The sequence below is a fragment of the Lichenostomus cassidix genome, chromosome 8 (assembly GCF_008360975.1).
Source record: "Lichenostomus cassidix isolate B80296 chromosome 8, HeHo_3.0, whole genome shotgun sequence".
Lineage (NCBI taxonomy): Eukaryota > Metazoa > Chordata > Aves > Passeriformes > Meliphagidae > Lichenostomus > Lichenostomus cassidix.
The window spans coordinates 2,835,354-2,857,585 of record NC_139489.1 but is presented as its reverse complement, the minus strand read 5'-3'; the positions used below and the strand labels follow the sequence as shown (position 1 = coordinate 2,857,585).

The following is a 22,232-nucleotide window of genomic DNA, read 5'->3' as shown; positions in this document are numbered from 1 at the left end:
TTCATATAGAAAAAATTGTAGTTGTGTTTGGGAAAAATCAACAAAAAGGAACATAACCAACCCTTTCCCCAGTACAATCAACATTATCAGAACTCATCAGTCTCGGAGCATTTAGACAAATTGTGCTATGTTGGAGAAGAAGCCGTGGTTTTTACTTTTTGGTTGCACCTCTGAACTACCTTAGAACTGTATGAATTCTCACTGAATGGGGACTCCTTTCAAGACTGTTTCCAAGAGTGATCTGAGATCAATAAGGAGTGCAGAGAGAGCACCTACAAAGGCAAAGGACAGACAACACTGTAGAAGCAGCCAGAGATGCAGGACATCAACCTGCTGTACAATCTGCTCAAGGGTTACAGAAATCCACAGTCAAGCCCAAGATGATTAAGTAGATGAAGTGCTAATGCTGACTCATTTTCTTTACAAGAAATCCAAACAAATAAGATAAAATAGAGAGGCAACAGTGAAACAGGCAAGTGCAAGCAATTAATCTTTGCCCATGTAGTAAAAAGGTCCAAGTTTCCCATAGCAGCTTGGAAGTCTTTTTGCCCCAAGCCCCATGACATGGAGAAGACCCTCCTGATTAGTCCTTTGACCATCAGGTTACCTACTCCCCTTGCATAACACTGGGGGAAGAATCAGGCTCCTTATGTCCCTAATTATGAACCCAAGGATGAAGCTTTCAAGACCTTGCTTAAGTCTCAGTCATCCAAAACCAAACCTGAACTGGCCATCAACCAGTGCAGTTTGCTTACCATGAAGTAGATATTATTTAAAATAATCAGAGAGTCTTAGAATACTTTGGGTTGGAAGGGACTTAAAAGACTATCTTGTTCCAACCCCTTGCCATGGGCAGGGACACCTTCCACTTGACCTGTCAAACCCTGTCCGACCTGGCCTTGGACACTTTCAGGGATGGATCATACACAGCTTCTCTGGGCAGCCTGTGCCAGGGCCTCACCAGTCTCACAGGGAAGCATTTCTTCCTAATATCTAACCCTGTCCTCTGTCAGTGTGAAGCCATCCCGCCTTATGCTGACACCCCATGCTTTTGTCAAAATTCCCTCTCCAGTTCTCCTGAAGACCCTCTACATACTGGAAGGCTGCTGTAAATACTCTCAAAAAAAAGGCTCCCAGTTTATACCAATAATCAAAAGAATAAATAAATGTTTATCTGATCTTCTAGGTAGCCTGATTTTCTTATTTCTTTCTTTTTTCAGCCCGATACCCATCATGGTCAGGTCAAACACCTCTAAGCCTATGTGACGCATGACAAGAAGACACGTGCATCTCAAGTTGTTCATCTAGCAGCAACGTTTGGCCTTAATATGTTCATTTTTTTATAGATTCTAGAAAAAACCCAAGAAGCACTTTCAGATATAAAGGAAAAAAACAGACTCCAACTGCTAGGATGGGTGAAACCCCACGACCTCAGCAGCTCAAGCGGTCACCAGCATCCCCCGCGTGCTCCTCGGGGCCACGTCGGCTCCCTGCCTTGCGAGGCTGGCAAAGCCACTCGGATTTTTTTTTATTCATTTGCTTAAATGTCGTAGGCTTGAAAGTTTGACTTGAAATATAACATTAGTGGGTTTGTGGTAAAAGCAGCAGAGAGGATAGGATGACAGGCGGGGCAGAGGGGACTGATTGAAAGCAGGTGTGGAGGAGGAAGATGGGAGGAGGAGAAAGAGGAAAACATGACTGAGTAAGTAAATTCAATGTTATACATATTGAAAAAGAGCACCCATATATAGAGCACCCACCTGTGCTCATTTCTTTTGAACATTGTTTTTTTAACATAAAACAAGACGATAGGCTTTAAAATCGAGCAACCAAAACAAGGCACGGTGTGGCACGAGCTGCTCCCACAGAGGTGGCTGTGGCAGAAGGAGTGCAGGGCAGGTGTTCTCCACGGTGTTGAACTCCCCACTGGAATGTTCTGGGATCTTATGGAAAGAATGGTACAGGAGAGGATGGAGGTGTGAGAGCCCATATAGACTTGAAGGTGGGCTTGGTTTCTGGCTACAGGGGGGATCTTGCATTTATATGTGTAGACACACATGCAGAGAGAATAAAATAGAGTGGAGACCAATAATAGAATCATAGAATATCCTGAGCTGGAAGGGACTCACCAGGATCATCATCATCCAACTCCAGGCCTTGCACAGGACAGCCCTAGGATCACACTATGTGCCTGAGATCATTGTCTAAATGTTTCTGGAGCTCTGGCAGGCTTGATGCTGTGACCACTGCCATGGGCAGCCTGTTCAGTCCCAACCACCCTCTGAGTGAAAAACCTTTTCCTAACATGCAGACTAAACCTCCCCTGACACAGCTTCATGCCCTAAGGTCCTGTCACTGGTCACCAGGCAGAAGAGATCCGTACCTGCCCCTGCACTTCCCCTCAAGAGGAAGCTGTAGACAGCAATGAGGTCTTTCCTCTGTGTTTAACCTAGTTTGGCCTCTTGAGTATCCTCATCACGTTCGTTTGACCACTACACAGAGTACAGCCTTCTTCCCTTAACTAAATACATCCTCAAGCAAAAAAGCATTCCCCCTTGTAAGGGGAAGGAAATGCTCAGGAAGGAAAATTAAAAATTATGGGACATAATTGACCATATGAGGCTTTAGGGAGGGTGGTGAATCTCTTCCTCTCTCCACACATACACACGAGATCCCAATTCCATACAGTTTCACCTATTTTTTTACTGCATTTTTACTTGATTATACATATTATTGTCTCATTAACTGCAAACCTTTCCAGGGCACTGAAAAGAAGAGAGCATTAAAATACACTGAAAAGTCCTGGAGCTCAATTAACACACACCAGGGGGTTCAAGGGGAGGGGAAGGGGGGCTGGGGGGTCAGCTCCAATTATAAAAGGCAAACTTATCTTTTTTTTTTTTTTTTTTTTTGTAATATCAGCTAATTAGACTTTGACAACCAATTAGCAGATTTTTAGCTTTGCTGAGAATCAAGTTAGCACTGAGAAATGAGAAGGCAAGTAAACCAAACATGCAAAATGCTCCTCTTGTACCACAAACAGGCTGTCCTAAAGAAAAAAATATGCCCAGGGCCAGATCCTGCTCCTGGATTTATAGCCCTTTCAGCTGGCTGTCATGCTGGTTACTCGCAGGTGTAAATTGAGTGTAGGACTTGGCCTGCAAACTTAAGCTCACCATAACTCATGCAAACTCACAGCAGAGAAGTGCTCTCCAGCCTCCTTGCAAGGTTACATTTTAACTTTTAATAACCTTTTTTTTTTCTATTTTTTCCCTCCCAACCATGAAGTACCCAGATGATTATTTAGGATTAATGGATTATCAAAAGTGCCAGTTGGCACACTCCTGCTAAAGAGAAAAAAAAGGGGGGGGGGGGGGAGAAAGTGTAACAAATGCAGCTGTTTACTAATAAATAAAGCCTCAGCTGTAACAGAAATAAATTAGATGCATTTAATTGGTCGACTGCAAACCTCCTCTCTTTATTACAATGCTGCTTCTTGTTATTTTATGATGTCAGGGTAGATGGCAGACTGACAGAGTGTTTATGAATCACAGTTTGCAGATGGCACTCCTGGTTTTTCGGCAGTTATGAGCACAAGTAGCATGAGGACTCAATAGAGGGTTTTTGCCAGGGAGGACCCCCTGAGAATTAGCCGCCTTCATTTCTCTGGTGCCAATCTCCCCCTGACAGGAGCACTATTTCACAAAACCTACATTCAATAAATTATACTCGCCTGGCAAGAACTTGGAAATATTTAACACTCGGAGGACACCAGCGTCTCAATTTGATTTCTATTCATTTCCAGAGGACGCCAGGCACTACTTGGAGCAGCCCTGGTTTGTGTGCATGTACATGTGTTTCCCCCCTCCCCAGCTAAAAAGAAAATATAAAATATAATGGTCTCTGCAGCCAGGAATATCTCACCCCTGCCTTCAAAATGACTTCAAGTCTCCCGAGGACAGTTTACGGTCTCGTGCCCTGGTCCTCCCGAGCTGCCCTGCCTAATGACAGCTTTGTAATCCAGTTGGGAAATAATCTCACATGGCTGCACTCGGAGCTCATGAGCTGTAAAACTTCTGGATTGAACTCCTTCACCTGGTCACTTCAGTGAGCTACAAGCAAATGCAATGAGGGATGTGGTCATAATTGTCAACAGATTTGTAAATTTGTGTCATTAGTTATGCGCATAATGGATTTTATTCTAATGAGCTTGTTCATAAGAATGCCAGGAGGACTTGGCCCCTTTGGAGGAAATAAACTACAAACTTTGCCCATGCATTTTAAAACACATCAGTGCCACATAAAGAGGAAAAGAAAATGTTTCTTCTCCTGTCAGTGAACTGCAGTTTTCACTTAGTTGAACCTGATACAATAAACTATGGCTCCTTTTACTGCTGTAAACTCATTTCCTACCTTTCCTGAGATTTTTCAGGGATACATAGACATTTTCAGATGGGTACATGTTTTTTCCATTCATTGAATAAAACTGGAAACTATCATGGCTCTTTGGGCTCAAGATATCAGCGTGGAAATATGAATACTCTCCCAAATGAAATTTATTCCAGGACACAACATTGACAAAGCTGCCACAGCCTGAAAACCAGAACACTCCTCCCTCCAACCCAGCTAGAAACCCTGTGGTGTTCAAGGGGTCAGTCAACAGCACCCGATGCACACGGAAGAACAATAAAACTAAGTATTATTAAATCAGGATTTTATTATATCTATTACTATTAAATGTATTCTTATTAAATCTAGTTATAGCATAAGATTTGTTCTCCAGAGACAAAGAATGAGGCTTCTAGGCTTGCTCTCTGGGGAAATCTACTCCTGCTTTTCTTTGAAACAACCTGGATATTTGTATTGAATGCATGAGCTGAGCGAAGAAGCAGACAAGCCCATGGAAACCTACTGGCACCTTTGCCAAAATGATGTTCTCCGTGTGCCCAGCGGAGCCCTCTTCCCCTGCTCTCCCTCCTCTCTCTCTCTGATCCTGCTTTTCAGCCAACCACACATAAAAATCTCCGGCATGTGCCAAGTACTACAGATGGGTCCATTGTAGCACACCCTAATGTTCATAGCTGACACCCAGGTGTTACAGTTTGTACTTGCTCGCTAGCCAGACGGTGGCTGTGTGCCAAGGGGAAGGCACAAAGCACTCGGATTCCGTGCTGAAAAGCTATATAAGAGAGACTTTAAGAGACAGAAGAGCAGGTAAGAGGCTAAGCAAAAGCAAGAGGAGACCAGTCCACCAGCAGACACCTCCCTCTGCTCTGCAGCCAGCCTCCCATCCTGTCCCCATAAAGCTCTGATTTATTATTGGATTATATCCAAGCATCCCTGTTCCCCTGACCTTATCCACTGTCACACCAGCTCATTTCAAACCTACTGCTGATCTGCAAGTTATTTCAGGTCTGGCTAACAATGAAGTGACTTATTTAAAAGACATGGGCAGAGGGAGAATGGGCTGTCCATTCCTGATGTGCTCATCCCACCTGGGTTATGGACACTGCCTGTACACTGCCTGAATGTATAAAGAGCAGAGTTCCTGAAATCACACCAACCCTCTGGCTGCATGTATTCAAGTGGCCTGGAGAGTAATTTACAAGCCCTTTCTATTAAATATAGTAGCAGGAAAGGGTTAACACCAGTATCCTATTTTCTCTTCCATTTTCCCCTCCCAGGAGCCTACTCCCCTTCCAGCCTAATTTCGTTCAGTTTAATTAATTTTCAGTAATCACAAGTCTAGACACCACAAGCAGCAGCTTCACACCCCAGGTGACACGGTTACACTCGCAGCGGATGGGCAAAGGGACGCGGTGTGGTTTCACTCACCAGCCCCCCGCACCGAGCCAGAGCTGCCCGCGTCTCAGCGAAGCCCTTTTTGCAGAACAAACGATTTTTTGGAGAACAAATGCTTTTAAGGATTCAGGTGCAGGGAGCTTTTCGACCATCTGGCTGGCGGGGGCTTCCCAGCTGTCTGCAGCGGGTGCGTTCGGAGCAGCACGTACAAGCAGGGTCCAACTCTTCGGAGACGTGCCAAACCTGTGACACATGTGGAGAGCAACTGTGCAGCGCTGGCTCTCTCCAGAAAGCCTTGGATCAGTGGTGTGTGGGCTATAAAGCCATGCACCATACGTACGTTGTGGCCCAGGCAGCATTTCTGGAGGGCTGGCAGCCCTTGCTGACACGCTACGTGACCCCTTATCTTTCTATTTGGGGTAAATCCAGAGGTCTTTGCTTCTTAGATAAAATTTCAGAAAGGAAGAACAGAAAAGGGCAAGAGTAATTCTGACAGTCCTAAGGAGGTCACCCTTTATTGACCATTTGTAGTTGCTACCCACAGCAAGGCAAGAAAAATTATGAGACCTCAGGAAGGCAAGTTAGGAAATAGTAGCAATCTCTTGGAAATACATAGAGGTGGATCACTTGAGACATATACAGGGAGAAGAGCACTCAAGTATCCAAAGGAGAACAGGAGCATGGTGTCACTAGAGCATGGAGGAGCAGAATTGAGCAGGATGTCACCCTGTGCTTTAAAAACTGCATCTTTTCCAACCCAAAACCACTCAAGAAATTACTGGACACAGCAGTTAGTGCCACGGTCGACAAGGTGATGATAAGTCAAGACTCAGTGATCTCAGGGGTCTTTTCCAACCTAAATAATTCTGTGACTTATAAATCCCCAGGCTGAAACACCTCCTCGGGCTGCCACCATCTATTGGTTTTCCATGCATTAATATGGATTATTTTGCGTCCTGACACTAGCTGTCAGTGATGGCTCTTGCACTATTCCCTGCTCATGAGCACGCATGAGCTACAGAAAAAAACTTGGTGGTGTTTGAGGAACTTGCACATATTGGAGATTAATATCCTACAGCATATGAGAATGAATTTGGGATCCAAAGAGAGAGCTAACACCCACCAGCCCTAGTAGCTGCTGCTTACACAGAGGCTCCAGACCAATTTTTAGCCCTATAAAAAGCACACATTTTAAAACACACAAAATTGGACCAACTGATAGCCAGCCAACTTTTGGTATAATCTCTCTTTCAATCTAACACCAGTAAAGAAAGAAAAAGAATACTAATGAAGGCGCTTGACAGAAAGGACAGTTAGTTCATGCATGCATTAGTGAACAGCTATGGTGTGTGAAAAAAACCCTTCCTATCCTTTGGTTGCAGAATATCACTGCTAAAATATTTCCCCACCCTCAGCCCAGTCTGAGATGTAGTACTGGTATTTATCGAACACAATCCACAGGGCTCTCTTTCCCAGCCCCTTCTGAAGATTTCAACCTTCACCAGGACAGAGCAGGATGAAAGCCAACCCTTGCTTGGCCCTCCCTGTAAAGCCTGGTCCTTAATAGAGATTATTGCTCACAAATGTGCTGGCTTGCAGCAGGGCAATGCTCTGCTGCATCCCCAGCCCTCACAGCTCGTATTTAACTCCTGCACAACCTGCATATTCAGGTTGGGAGCACAAAGCCTCCTTCAGAGGGTCACTTCCTTCCTCTTCTGAAATGAAAGACTCCACAGATCTGTCAGTTGGGCACAGACATTCCTATGGAGAGAAAGTAAATACTGAGCATTGGAAATATTTCACCCTGTTGGTGAAGACTTGAGAATAATGCCCTGGGCTTTGTCGAGCTGGGCTTAGCAGCATCCAAGACACTCCCAGCACTGTCTCATCACCCAGGATAAATAATGCAATCCTCATCCACCCCAAAGTCACAGAATCATAGAATGCTTTGGTTTAGAAGGGACATAAAAGTTCATCTAGTTTCAACTCCCCTGCTACAGGCAGGGACATCTTCCACTAGGCTGCTCCAAGCCCCATCCAACCTGGCCTTGGATGCTGCCAGGGATCTAGCATCCACAGCTTCTCTGGGCAATGTGTCCCAGTGCCTCATCATCCTCACAGGGAAGAATTTCTTCCATGCATCTAACCTAAATTTTCACCCATTACTCCTCATCCTATCCCCACAGTTCTTGTTGAAGAGTCCCTCTCTGGCTTCCTCGTAATATTTTCCAGCTTCTGATTATTATGTTGTAGTTACTGAAACGAGACCACCTGACTCCTGAAAGGTTTTGTGTGTGTGTGCTCCCAACAAGCGAAGCAAAACAAAATAAATTAAATTCACAGGACAAAGCACATTAAAGTCTATTTGGCTGTAATGAGCTAGATTTACTAATGCACTCAGGATGCCCAAAAAAATGGAAGTTCACTTTTCCAGTCACCTTTCTCCCCTCTTGTGCTCTCCCCCCACCCCTTCCTTTCAGTAGATTATGTGACACTCATTACTTTTTATAGCTCTGAACAAAAAACATAATCTTACTGTTTCTTACTAATATTAGGCAATGACATAATGCCATTTGCAGAGGTGTCACTGACTTTTACTGGCTTCTGATGGCAGGGCTCTCCACTTTATATTCTGTTTTATGTAAGCCTCCTCAGAATTTATTGACCTCAAAGGATTTCTCAAGTTGCTTAATTATAAAAGGAAGAAGACAGCACGGTGGCTTAGTGAACCAATATAAAAGTCAGCTAAAATGTGTCATTATAGAGAGGGATGGTGCAGTGAGATGTGCTGCAAGAAGTAGTTTCTAGGGTCTGAGCCCAAGAGGCAAAGCTTTCTCTCTGGGTTATTCCCCAGCTGGGATGCTGCAGGGTGATGCTGAGGATGTCTTCTAGATTGTCCTGGTGTTCCATAGGGGTCTTGTGTTTGCTGCAAGTGGGATAGGGACAGAGGCTATGGGCAACTTGAAGCAAAGATGAGGTAGCAAGAAAGAAATCCTGCAGGAGACCTTCCAGAGCCACCTCAACACAGGAGAAAGTTTCAAATAAAAACCTGTGTTTGGTCTCACTGCTTACCCTTATCAACCAAGCTAAGAACTAAACCATTTCCAGAACAAGTCTGCTGCTGCAGGAGCTGGCTGGAGATTTCACTCATCCCCAGGAAAAAGGAGAAATAAAAGTCCTAAAGCTACTGCTGCCTCCAGCTGCAAATCTGGGTGCATGGGGACAGTTTGATTGAGCACATCCCCTGGAGCATCTTTGGTGTCTCCTTCTGACCCAGCACTGGAAATGGCTTTTGTCAGCTGCTTCAGCTTCCAAAACCATATTCCTTGGGAGAAAAAAAAAATTAAAGTAAGTAGGAAGTGAGACACTGGTGAAAAAACAAACCAGCAGCAGTCACTGCCCATTTAGTGAGGGGGATTTAATGGTTTGAGCCAGACTTCCTTGAACTCAGCATGTCTCCATGTTGCACAGAGGTTACTTGCTTCATACACTCTCTTATCCAAACCCAAAGCAACATTTCCAATGCCATCCTTTCTCCTCAGGATGGAAGCTGGAGTGCCTAGGAACTAAGACATTTCTCAAGGCTACTGTGGGACAAGCAGCTTACTGAGGACAGAGGGCAAAATTAGTTAAGAGCACAAATCTCGGTAAAAATAATTAAAATACATGCATGTACTGGAAGAAAAACCATTGGCTTTTCTGCATGACCTGCCGCAGGAACAGCACTGATGTGTTGGTACAACATCCAGCGTGGGGTGTCAGGCAGCAGCCCCTCCTGAGACTCCTCATTTCTTAGTTACTTCTAATTTCAAAGTGGTGGAAGAGACAGCTCAGATTGTTTAAAGATGTTATTTTGGTCTCTTCTACACCGCTTGGTACGCGGCCCGTGACTGTGTCCAAAAGAGGCAGATTTGGCTGGAAAGACTGAATGCTGCTTAGTATTTTCCCTGTTATATTTTCACATCTTGGGGAAAACTGTGGCAGCAAGGGATCTGTACCTAAGCTTTTCTAATTCGTGTGACCATCACTTACTCGGCACGACACCACAGGTCTCACGTCTCTTGGCAGCAGTACAGGGTTCGCACTTTCATATGGATGAAGTATTTGTGAGCAATTTCTCCAATTTATTAAGCATGAACAGGCTCCTCTTAGCATGGAGCAGATAGAATTTTTTAAAAACATTTCAACAAATCTGCTCCTGTGGGACTGGGACAGAAAGCTTTGCCATGGATGCACATGTGATTTTTTCTTATGTTGCCCTGCAGCCTCATGGGTTTTGATGAAGCTACGAGTACATTTCATGGCTTTGTGCAGAAGAAGAGTGCACTTCCAGCTCTGTGGCTTGGTGGAAAATGGTAATATGTATACATTTCCTTCCCTTACAAAAGGGCTCAATTCGATCCATGGACTGGGAATGTATAAACAGGATTTGAGATATGAAGCTCGCTTCTGATGGACTAGAAAATAATGTGGAAATTAAAAGACTAAATAAGGGGTGTCTCCATGGGGTTGCTCACAGTAGGAAGGAGAGAACATACGGATCCTGGAAAGCTGTGAAAACAGAAATGGCAGCAAGGAACCATCCTCAGAGAGGGAAATTGGAAGAAATGGGGGAAAGTAGGTAAAGACACGAAACATAAGCAAATCAGACTGAGAGAGTAGGCAAAGAGCAGGATGACAGAGACAACAGAGCTGCAGACCAAGCCTTGCAAGGAGAGGACCTGGCTGGAGAGGGAAGAGGGAGGATGACAGCACTTCCCCCCGAGAAAAGGGGCTTGATAGCTCCTCACCCATGAGCTCCTAAGGAAATGCTGGTAGGAAGGAGGGGCACATGTCCATTTTATAACTTCTCATTGTTTACTAGGTCTATGAAATTTTTCAAACTACACACGTGATGCTCTGGGAAAGAAGCCAAAGCTGTTTCAAGCGTCGATGCCCCTCTGCACACACCATGGGCTGCGGCTCTCCTCCAGAGAGGGACAATCCCAGAGGATTTTTCTGCTTTTCCCTGGAAAAAGGACCCAGAAAAGGGGCCCCAGGCACCCAGGCAGAACAACACAGGATTTCATACGTGCACCAATTTCTGCCTCAAAAAGAAGGTTTGTACATTTCTTGACAACTAGAGTTCACCAGGTATTTTGTGATACAACAAGTTTCTTGTGCCCTGAAGATGGAGATTCAAACACTGCTAGTGGGAAGAGTAGGACCTGGATACAAATTTGAGACAAAAAGTTTGTTTGGCAAGTCCTAAATATTCTTTTGGTATAAGAATAGAAATTATTTCTAGTTCTACTAGATATTTTTGTGAGTCAAGAATATGTCATACCATCACAATACTGTGAAATTTTAGCCTTGCTGGTGCTTCTTTTCCTGTAGCCCATGGAGGTCTTTAAAGAGTCTACACAATGCAAGAAGCAAAACCAATATTTTACTCTTCTTTTTATAGACTGGATCTGGCATTTCTGGAAGGATTCACCAGTCTACAGGATTTACTTTATTTTTCAACTTGTGAATTATTATGAGCAGAAACCCAAATTAGGCCAAAACATGTGTTACTGCCATGAAGTAAGTGGAACCACATCACCTGCATCCCACTCTCACAACATGCCAGGTTTCTTCCTCTTTCTTCCACAGAACAGTAAACAAAATGATCGTGACAGGGTTTAGACTTGCCATGCCATTCAAAAACCTTATGATAGACTATTTTGTGGTGAAAGGAGGTCAGAAGGACTTCACTGCTGGCAAAGAGAGACAATTAATTAATATTATTCTCCATGTCGCTTCCACCTCTTTGAAGCTTTATTCCCAGAGATGGCACTCTGGCTCTCTTGAAAGGAGCATGAGCATTAACACTGCCTTCAACTGGCTTTGGACCTTAAATATTAAAAAAAAAAACAACCATGCCATGTTCTTCCCAACAAGATTCACTGTTAAAAATAGATTAAAGAGAATGGAGCAAACATACAGAAGAGAATAAAGAAAGTGAGAGAGAGAGAGAGAGTGTGAAAAAAGAGCAGCTCTGGCCTAATTGAAGACAACCAGAGTTTTGCCACTAACTTAAATATAAACAAGCCTTTGCTCAGAGACCAGAATCCAGATTTTCATGCGTGAATGGTTTTTGCTGGATGGTATTGTGTGGCTTGTCACAGTCCTGTACCAGGCAGCAGAGTGCATAGCCTTGTAATGAACCAGCTTTCAGGGACAGCCCATGCAATGGAAGCCAGATAACCTCCATACAGTGGGTGGGCTTGGAAATGCTGGTGTTGAAATGAGTTGCTTCCATTTCATTCTTTCTTTTTTCTTTGTAAGTCTTTATGCACTGAATGTCACTTAGATAGCTAACCTGGAAAGATGAGGGATTTCATCGTTGACTGGCATGATGTAGATGTAAAGTGTCCCTTGGACTGTGCGCTTGCCATCTGTCAGCTGCACGGTAAAACTATCCTCTAGGCTTTCTGTGTCATTATGCATGTACAGCAGCATCAGTCCTACATGAAAGAGAGGAAAATCAAAATGAAAATCCTGGATTCTCTAAAAACTTAGAATATATAGATCATATTATTTTAAAGAAAAATAGCCCCACAACTGTCTGTAATCTAAGACATCAGTTGTGATCTTTAAACACTACAGATTCAGAAAGCCCATCCTGCTTCCCCTGGAAGAAATCCTTGTTGCTGCTGTGATGACAATGCCATGCCATGCAACTCATAGTCCAAGACGACACCCAAACAGGGTGCTACCCCTCTGACAGTGTCCCCTCACTGCTGCTTTCTCCCATAGCTGAGCTTCCCAAGGCTTTCATATTTCTCATCTGTGCTCTCCCACCTTGACTCGTAGATCGGACCCCTCCCAAGGGGTTAAGACTGTGTTTAGCAGCCCTGGGTGGATCCTTTATTCTTGCTGCGATTCCTGCAAATGCAAGAGCAGAAGCAGCACAGCAGGGCTCTGGAAGTCATTCCCAGCTAACTTACGGAGCACAGAGTGAGCCAAGCTCGGCATGCTTTGGAGCATTCCCCACGGGAGGCCTCGATTGCTAGTGAGATACTGGCAATTTCTCCAGTAAATTTTGGGGGCACTTAAAAGAGATTCATACATGATGTGCTCTTCAACACATCTGCTTCGCAGGGCTAGCGCTCTCCCTAAATTCCTTATTCCCTGGGCACAAACACAGCCCTTGTCACCACGGGATCCAAACGCTTCACACTTGGTCAGTGGCTTGCCAAACCCTCACCGCGGCAGGAAAACAGGCGGGTACAAGCCAAATTTAACAAATAACCTGGAAAGTCAGTGACTGCAGGAAGATTTGAAACAATGATCCTGGAGACCTGATGCCACTTCCTATCCATGTGTGGCTTTTCAACCCGTTTTGGGGCAAGAAAATGGGAAAACACAGGATCAAGGTGTTTGTGGAATGGGCTTAACTAGCCGTTTACGCAGGCTAACACAGAGTGTGCTTGAGTACATTGGGGGAAAAAATAATCAATTTTTTTTTAATTAAAAAGGCTACATTAAAAACAAACATTCCGTGAAATAATTCCCGGGAACAGGGAGGCGGCTCCGCTGTGGGGCCGGTGCAGTGAGCGGCCGCCCCCGGCAGGGGCCCCCCGCGGCCCGCGCAGCCCGCGCTCCCCGCCGGCCGGCCGTGAGGGGACAGGACAGGCCAGGCCGAGAGGGGACAGGACAGGGCCGTGAGGGGACCGGGCAGAACAGGCCGTGAGGGGATAAAACAGGCTGTGAGGGGACAGGCCCGGGCCCGCCACCTCTCACCCCGCAGACATGGAAACAGAGTAATTTTGTTGGGAAAAACCCTCCGAGATCTCTGAGTCCAACTGTTCCCCCAGCACTGCCGAGGCTACTGCTAAGCCATGTCCCCACATGCCACATCCACACAGGTTTTAAATCCCTCCAGCGATGGGGACTCCACCACTGCCCCGGGCAGCTGGACAGCCCTTGCCATGAAGAAATTTTCCCTAATATTCAGTCTAAACTTTCCCTGGCACAGCTTTCCTCTTGTCCTGTTGCTTGTTATTTGGGTGCAGAGCCAGATGCCCCCGGCTGTCCCCTCCTGTCAGGAGCTGTGCAGAGCCACAAGGTCCCCCTGAGCCTCCTTTGCTCCAGGCTGAGCTCCTTTCCAGCTCCCTCATCACACTTGAGCTCCAGTCCAAAGGTGAACCAAAAGCCACTAAACAGTACAAGGCCAAAGGGGCCTTGTAAAAAGGAAAAGGGAAAGCCAAAAGGGCACCACTCACACCTTGCTAGAGCTCAGCCAGGGAAAATGAGGTGAATCATAGAATCCTAGAATGGTTTGGATCAGAGGGAACCTTAAAGCCCTTCTCATTCCACCCTCTGCCATGGGCAGGACACCTTCCATTTCATTGCCCCAAGCCCTGTCCAATCTGTCCTTGGACACTTCCAGGGATGGGTCATCCACAGCTTGTCTGTGCAGCCTGTTCCAGTGCCTCACCCTGAAGCACATCACCAGCATCTCCACCACTGAGTCCATTTACAATCAGCCCACAAGCTGGTGGAGAGTGATGATGGAGATGCTCAATGTGCTCATGGGGATGACAAAGTCTTTGGCATTCAGCATGGTTAGTCCTGTAACGCTCTGGATACCTTCTGCAACCTTCTGCAACCTGCTGCAAGGACAATGTCAGAGGAGAGGAAATACAACTGGGCATAAATCATCAAGATTTATGGATAAGTTAAACAAGAACTTTTAAAACAGAATGACAGAAACACAGGAGATATTTGGCCTAAAATATCTCCCAGCAGAGCCTCTTCCTTTCTGATTGAAATATTAAAACTTCCAGTGGAAGCAAGTGTTTGCCTTTTGTTTGCAGAAATTAGTTTCTGGAGGCCAGATGCACAGAGAGGGACTCATTCTGCATCCAAACCTCCTGACCCTGCCCTGCCTTTACTGAGAGGCATGAGGGGATCCTAAGAGGGAAGAACAGATCCCATCATTGCCCTCGGCACATCCTTTGCCTCATGGGTACAAGCCTGCAAAGTCTACCGGTGCTCCCAGATTTGCTTTTTCTCCCGTCACCCGGGGACTGCCACGTATCATCGCTAATGAAACCTCCGTTTACATTACTCAGTCCTTTCCCACTCGCAGCATATGCTCGCTGGGAAAAAAACCTTAAAAAAATTACTGCTGGTAGCCCCACTGCAGGATCTTTTTTTTGCACTTCAAAGTAGTCTATAATGTACGTTGGAGCGCCAACGCTTTCATTGACATATAGCTTGTTCACTTGGATGTCATGAGAGAGCAAATGAGTGAATCTAAACAGCACAGTGAGCTAGTTAGATGGCTAATCTGGTGGGTTGCTTTGATTTCATAAATAAATTAGTTTAGTCTTCTGAACAGGGAGAGAAACACGAACCAGTGATCTCAGCAGCACTGCTGCCCTTCATTACCGAGAGGGCCTTGCTCAATTAGAAATGCCATTTGTTTTGATTATGAGGTTTTATGTGAGTAGAACCAAATTTTACCCTAGTACATTGAATAAGGACTGGTATAAAGAGCCACAGCCAGAGCTGCTTTCCAGCTGAAATACTGGACACAGGCTGTATGTTAAGGGATGCAGGTAAGGGACTGAGGGCCAGGGGTGCAGAGCAGCACCCCCAAGGGTGCCCTGTGCACAGGCTGTGTTAGCACTAATTGCTGCCAGCTCACCGCTGACGGCGTACCAGACACCAGCATGAGTTTTTCTTGGGAATGAACCACAGGATTTTTTTTCTCTCCCTGCCTTCTGGATGGAAATAGCTCATTAAATATTTAATTTTTCAATTAAAGAGTCACTTTGAAAAACAAAAGTTAATATTCATCCTTTTAAGATGTGGCGGGTTCAGAGCCGCCGTGCTCTTTGCACACATCAGAACCAGAGCTCAGACATGAGCAGGAACTGTTTAAAATGCATCTGAACTGTATAATGCACAAAAAAAAAGTGGGGGGAAAGACTGCTTCAATCACAATAAATGCAAATCCCACAAAATTTGAACAAAAAATAAGTGGGTAAAATAGTAATTTTTTTTAAAAGAAGTGTTTAAAATTGAGTATCTCAGGTGTTATTTGAAATCATATTTCAGCTAAAAGGTTCATTAAAAAATTAGGCAAGATGGCAAATGAAATCTTTAGATTCCACACAAACTTTTTTGCCATTGAATTTGGTTGGTAGGAGACTGGCAAAAGATTTTCAGTCTGATTTTACAAAAAGTCCTTCAAGTTTTCACTGCTGTGGACTAGCCCATTTGCTCTGTTGTAGAAGGACAAGTTAGTGATTAGCTCAGTGCTTTGAAATTTTGATTTCAATGCACCATCCCTGAGCCAACTCACACAAATCTTTAACCTCTTTGCATCCCACTTCTTTCTCTGTGACTGGAGGTGGTGACACTTCTCTTCCTACAACCTTTAAGGGGGACAAATGAAGACTCTGGTGCAGACATGACAGGACTACACAGCCCTGTGCCTTTGTTTTGTGGCCCCAGCCTGCGTGGAACTGGAATTACAAAATGAAACCACTCTATACATGGGTGGGTTAGAACTCTAGTTTTGCTTCACATTTTCTGTAGAGCCAGGTTATAGATGCACAAGCAGCAGGCCCTTCCACCCACATGAGTCGTTTCCTTGGGTCATAACATTCCTATTTATGGAACCTGTTTTAGCACTTCTTAAAAAATTGCCTACAATTAATGCAGCTAAAATTGCATGTTCAGCAAGAGGGAAAGCCGTGCCTCAACACAGCTTGGGAGAATTAGAGCCAGCTGAAAGAAATATAATCTCACCTTGAACTTTACGTAAAACAAAGACGCTTCTTTCAGTGATGGAAAAATTCATTGGAAAAAGCTGATGAAAGTGGCAGAGAGATGGGTGGGCTTGTTAGGAGGGATAAATGTCTTTGAAGCACTGTAGATTTTTAAGATGTATCAACTAAGATAGCCAGGCCCATGCATGGCCATAAATAAAGAATTTCTTCCAATCATTGCTCTGTTGAGCCTGCTAACTTGTATTTCACTATGGAATTTCTTCAAGTAAAACTTGCATTTTTCTGTGTCAGTCATGTACTAAGCTGGGAAGAATTGTTCCGGCCTCAAAACTAAATGGAATTTCGTGGTCATTTGGAATACATCACAATGGAAGAGGAGGTACCTAGGCTATGTAATCTCACTGTAATGAAATGTAATTGAGGGTCAGTAAATTGGGCAAATATGACTCAGAGTTAGATTATTTGACTGAATTTTAGAAAGTGACTCAGCAGAGTTTTCTTATATGTACAGTTGTATGGAGGGACCATTTTCAAGCATCCTTCTTCTACAGTCATCTCTGTCAGAGTCAGGATGCCCTGACAACACTGCTACAAATACACATTTGTTTATGGGAATATGCCCCCAAAACTTTGTCACAGATGACTCAAAGAGTGGGACAAAAGAATAATCACGCTCTTTGTGATCACAGAGCACTTGACATCAAAATAATCTGTAAACAAAACTTGTATGGGTACAGCAGAGAAAAACCAGCCAAATTTTTGTTTGTTGTTATGTATGTGGCAAGGTGTGACAGAGGGGAATGCCAGAATGCGAAACTGTGCAAAGGAGTAGAGCAGATACTCTGGCCTAAAACTTGCATGTTTTCCTTATCTGCTGCTCCAGCCTGAGCTGTTGCTGTCCAGGTCCCCATGGCTTCCTCCAGCTCTGCTGTGGTGTATGAGGCATAAAATACCCCTGGAGGGAAGGGATGGATACACAAGTGCTTATTTTGTGCAAAAAATCAAGGAAAGCAGTTGAAATTTTAATCATAAGACAATGAACATTTGTTAACAACCTTGACTAAACTGCAGATTTTATACTTTAAAAAAAAAACCTCTGCCATATCAATTCAAAGAGAAAAGTTGGGAATTTCTGGATCCTGTCCTCTTGCTCAAGGACAGCCCCATTTGTCCTTGTGATAAATACAAATAAACTGCTACAGAAATAACATTGGGCTTAAAATTCTCAGTCAAGTTCCTCAGTATGCTGCAGCAAGGTCGAATCCACGGGGGTAACATATTTTCATTACCTCTTTTGCTGGTGGCCTCTGTTGCTGCAAAGCACTCCAGCATTCTTCCCAACGTCGAGCGCTGGCGTTTCAAAGGACACGGCTTGTTCAGGACCAAAATACACGGCAGTTGTTGCCCTTTCCATTTAGGCCTTAAGCCCTGAATCAACAGTAAGAATCCTGGACATGGGAAAATACAGTGCTGACAAATACGTAATTCAATTAAATGGGCTGGCATTGTTGAAGCAATAGCCCCTTCCTCTGATCCATCTCTTTCAGAGCACTGTGTCTTAATATTATGGCCTACTTGAAACACTTGAGCTCATGAATGGATTAAAGAGGGTTTCATTTGTTTTATTTATTATTTTTACTGCTTTGCTTGGCTTTTTGCAAACAGGGGAGGCACAGACCTCATTTAGAATTCACTGTAACATGCACATTCTTCCCTCCTCTGTCGAGAGGAGAAGGGGGAAAAAAACAACAACAAAAGATCGCAACTGTTTCAAAAGTACCAAAACTCTTGGGTAATTCATCATCAATGTTGCCTGATTAACAAAAATGGCTTTAGAGCCCAGCATTTCAAAATATGGATAGCACATACATTTACTGCCACAGTAATTTGACAGATTTAAAAAAGGGGGAAGTATTTTACCCAATTTTTTGTTCAAAATTATTTAGAGTATTGAATATTTGCCTTTTTTAATTCAGTCTTTGATTTTAAAGAGCAAGTCCCTTTACTCTCCCAAATGTGATGTCAGTATTGTAGTATTTCACTGTGATAGTTGTGTATCCCTTGAAATGCATCGACGTTGCATTACATCAACAAGGACTCAAGCTTCCATTTATCTTCAAAAATTTCACAATCCACTGCAGTATATTCTCAGTTGCAATTTTTGCTTTCAAGTTTGGCCACCATGTGCGTAGCATTAATTTCTCTGTTCACATGTAATTCATTCAGGGACTTACACCAGCTGAGAACCACATATGGAGGCCCAGATTTACAGAGCTTTCATTTTGTGCCATGGAAGCCTACAAGAAACAATTTTCTATTTGAATATTGAGTGTTTACAGAGGTCTTGTTGTTCACTAGAGACAGCGGATTATGAAATCATATTCTGCAAGAATCCTATCCGAAAAAACCTGACTGAAACATTTATTATCTCCTCTTTGTTCAAGTGCTCGCAGGATTCTTACAGGGCAATTGAACGTTGCTTCTTTTCTCTCAGGGTTTGTTGTTATTTTTTACCACTTTTTAAAAATTGTTGGTCCAGCTTCAGCCAGTTTCTGTTTTGTCTGACATTACAACTTAAAATGACCAAGGCATGGCAGCAGAGACAGGTGAGGAGTGGGGGATGTGGGACTCAAGAAGGGCCACACAAGTACTCTAAAGTTTAACATGGTTTTGCAATCAAAAATTGTGTGAGGGGTATTTACACCATAAAACTCCCCAGTGCTGGTGTCTGCACCAGGCAACTAATATTTTGGTTTGAGAATACACTCCTATCCCATTTGGGTGAGCTCCAGTGCAGATCTCTAAGACCCTTCTGTGCCGCTCATTTAGGCTGGTTTTGAGACAATAATGACACATATTGAATGACTAATGTCCCACATAATTAATCCTGTAGCTGCTTATTTATCAGAATTTCAAGAGGGAAGGAGCGTTTTCCTTTCCATTCATGGAAAGCAAGAAATCTGAAGTTAAACCTGACACAGACAAAAATCCTTTGAGAGATGCTTCAAGGTTCAGAGTACCTGTGTCGGGGAGCTAGAGGAGTCCCTGGGTACTCCTGGTTATTTGGGAGGGGAGGTGAGGTGGAGGTTTAGCATCCCCAGGCTTCCAGGGGCCTCTCTCTCTGTCCCCTGGGGTCACCCGTTCCTGATGGCTACTCGAAGGAGCAGAGCTGAGTGGACACAAGCTCTGGTCTGGAAAGCCCTGCCAGCCTCCCTGGCAAAGGACAGAAAGTGTAAATTGATTTTAATTAGGGATCACTCATGTGGCCTCTGAAGTATCAGTTTAAATCAAACATTAGCAACTGTCAATTTCTTCTTTCACCCAAGACCCAAATCCTGTAAACACAAGGACCGTAACAAATCCCTGAAGCAGGCTTTAGTGCACATATATGGAAAACGTACTAAACTATAAATACTGTATACCATATGGCAGCGAGATTATCTAATTTCACTTCATAACTGGTGATAAAATGACCAATCAACTGATGTGCAGAACGAAATGCCAAGCCAAGGATTCAGCTACCCTTAAGATGGCTCTGAGGTTTCATCATATCCCACCGTATCCCGTTTCATCCCTAAAACTAAGCACAGACCTATTTCACTGACATGAGTGTGGACACAGCAGGAATATGTGCAAGACTGGATCTGCCTTCAGAGCCAGAATTTGTCCTCATTTCTCTGCAGCTAAATTAAAGGTGGGGAAGCTGGACTGGGAGGACACCAACAGTTGCCAGAGGAGAAATTTTGAATTCTCCATTTATTTATTTATATGAAAAAATATTTGGGGCAGGTAACACTCATTCCTCAGCTTTTGCTGAGCCCAGAGGCTCATCAAGACTCTTAAGCTTTACTGCAATACAGAAAAACAACTCTGCGCACAATGTCTACAAACAACAGAACTTCATTGTGTACATGTTGCTAACACACCTTCATACATTTTACCCCTCACTACTAAAATGATTTAATCATTGCTCGGGTCATAGCTCTACTGTTCTGCTCCCCAGAACTGTAAAGGTCTCCTACTCCAGCAGTGAGGTATCAGTTCTCAGAAATGAAAGGTCGGCACTTTGAAGACCAAAATTAAAGTTACTGATATATTCCTGAGTATATAAAAAAGGGGATTTTATCATTTGCTGAATTTGTGGTGACAAAAAGAGGAACCACCAGGGAACTGTTGAAGGTTGTCTCTAATAGAATTCACAAAGCAATCGGCAATGATGCCTGAATGTACATATGTTTGGAGCGAACATTGTGGGTATAACCTTCTAGGCACTGGAACTGAAATGAATCTTGGAGTAATGCAAGAGATGTAAACCACACCAAGCTTTAAAAAATAGACTAAATACAAAATCAGCTTGTTTCAAAGTTAAACACCAATGTCATCAGCTCAGATTTTGTGGGGGCTTAGCCCCAGAAGCAGAAAGATCCATCAGTCCACAGATTCATTTCCCAGGAGAGTGGTGGAAAATGGCTTTGTTGGCTCATTTAAAATTAGCTTGGGTACAGCAGTTATGAATATACTGTGCAGAAAATTGTGCACTGAATTATAAGCAAATAGGTTGCTATGATTTGATGCTATTTTAATAGCTGGTGATTAAACAAATGAATGCTATTTGGTCGTGCCTGATTTGCCAAATGGTTCCTATCTTCTACCATCCAACCAGTTGTAAAGTAGTGCCCCATACAACCAAGCACTGTTACTATATTGAACTCTAATAAAAAAAAAAATTTAGAGGAATATTATCACATTGTGAGGTATATAGTTCTATCAATTCCAGCACTGATCTTCTTGAGCCGACTGAGGGAAGAGCATTTTCTAGCAAGCTGTACTCAGGGCTTGCCTTTGATGTGAAGTTGAGGTCCTTGAGGTCTTCTTCAAAAACACTGCGACATTTCGATTGCATACATGCCTAGAGTTTCTCATTCACCCCAAAAGCACCTACTGAGAAAAACCCACATTAATATGCCACTAGTTCATGTGGACAAATCTCTTCCTTGCCTCAGTTATCAAGAATATTCCATCTGACAAAGCCAAGAACTTGCCCATATTCCCATAGCATCTCAGTTTTCTATGCAGTGGTTTTCTTCTGGAGGACTGCTGAGTGTTTGGGGATTTTTATTACTAAAGTGTTTGAAACTGAACACATACAAATGGCAATGCACTACTAATGTTAAACTAGAAGTAGAATAGGAATTTCTGGTTTTTTGTCCAGTCCAAAATGGGTTTATTTTGTGTCCACCATCACTGTAGGCAGAGATCCTTTCCCAGACATGCTTACTGCATTGGTGGCCCTGAGAGGTTCATCCTTGCTCTCCAGTGGAGTTTGCTCCAAGATGATGGATGTGAGAGCTGTGAGGTCTCAGACCAGCCGGGGTAAATGAGCTTAGCAAAGATGCTGCTGCCCAGCCCAGCAAAAAAGCTTCTGCATTTCAATGACAGCAGCTACAGCAGAGCTCATCCTGCCTTGTGTAACAAACTGGGGAGATGCATTACTGAGCCCACTTGATAATTTTATGGCTAAATCTTGTTTTATCTATATTGCTTGGACTTTTGCCTTTTTGTTATTTTTTTAACAGGAGTTATTTTTATGAGAGAACAGTAATTGGCAGCTCAGTGCTGACAGAAGTATGTCTCAGGTGTACAGGGCCAATGCCTCGTTGT

At 43.8% G+C, this 22,232-nt stretch overlaps 1 long non-coding RNA gene across 1 annotated transcript; it reads right to left on the bottom strand.

Moving 5' to 3' along the window:
• Window positions 1–99: 99 nt before the first annotated feature.
• Window positions 100–13,420, bottom strand: LOC146433638 (uncharacterized). The gene is made up of 3 exons (XR_014853603.1): window positions 13,079–13,420; window positions 12,146–12,290; window positions 100–272 (listed from the first exon to the last, which is right to left on the bottom strand). It is a non-coding gene; the product is annotated as an uncharacterized LOC146433638 (long non-coding RNA).
• Between the last annotated feature and the right edge of the window lie 8,812 nt (window positions 13,421–22,232).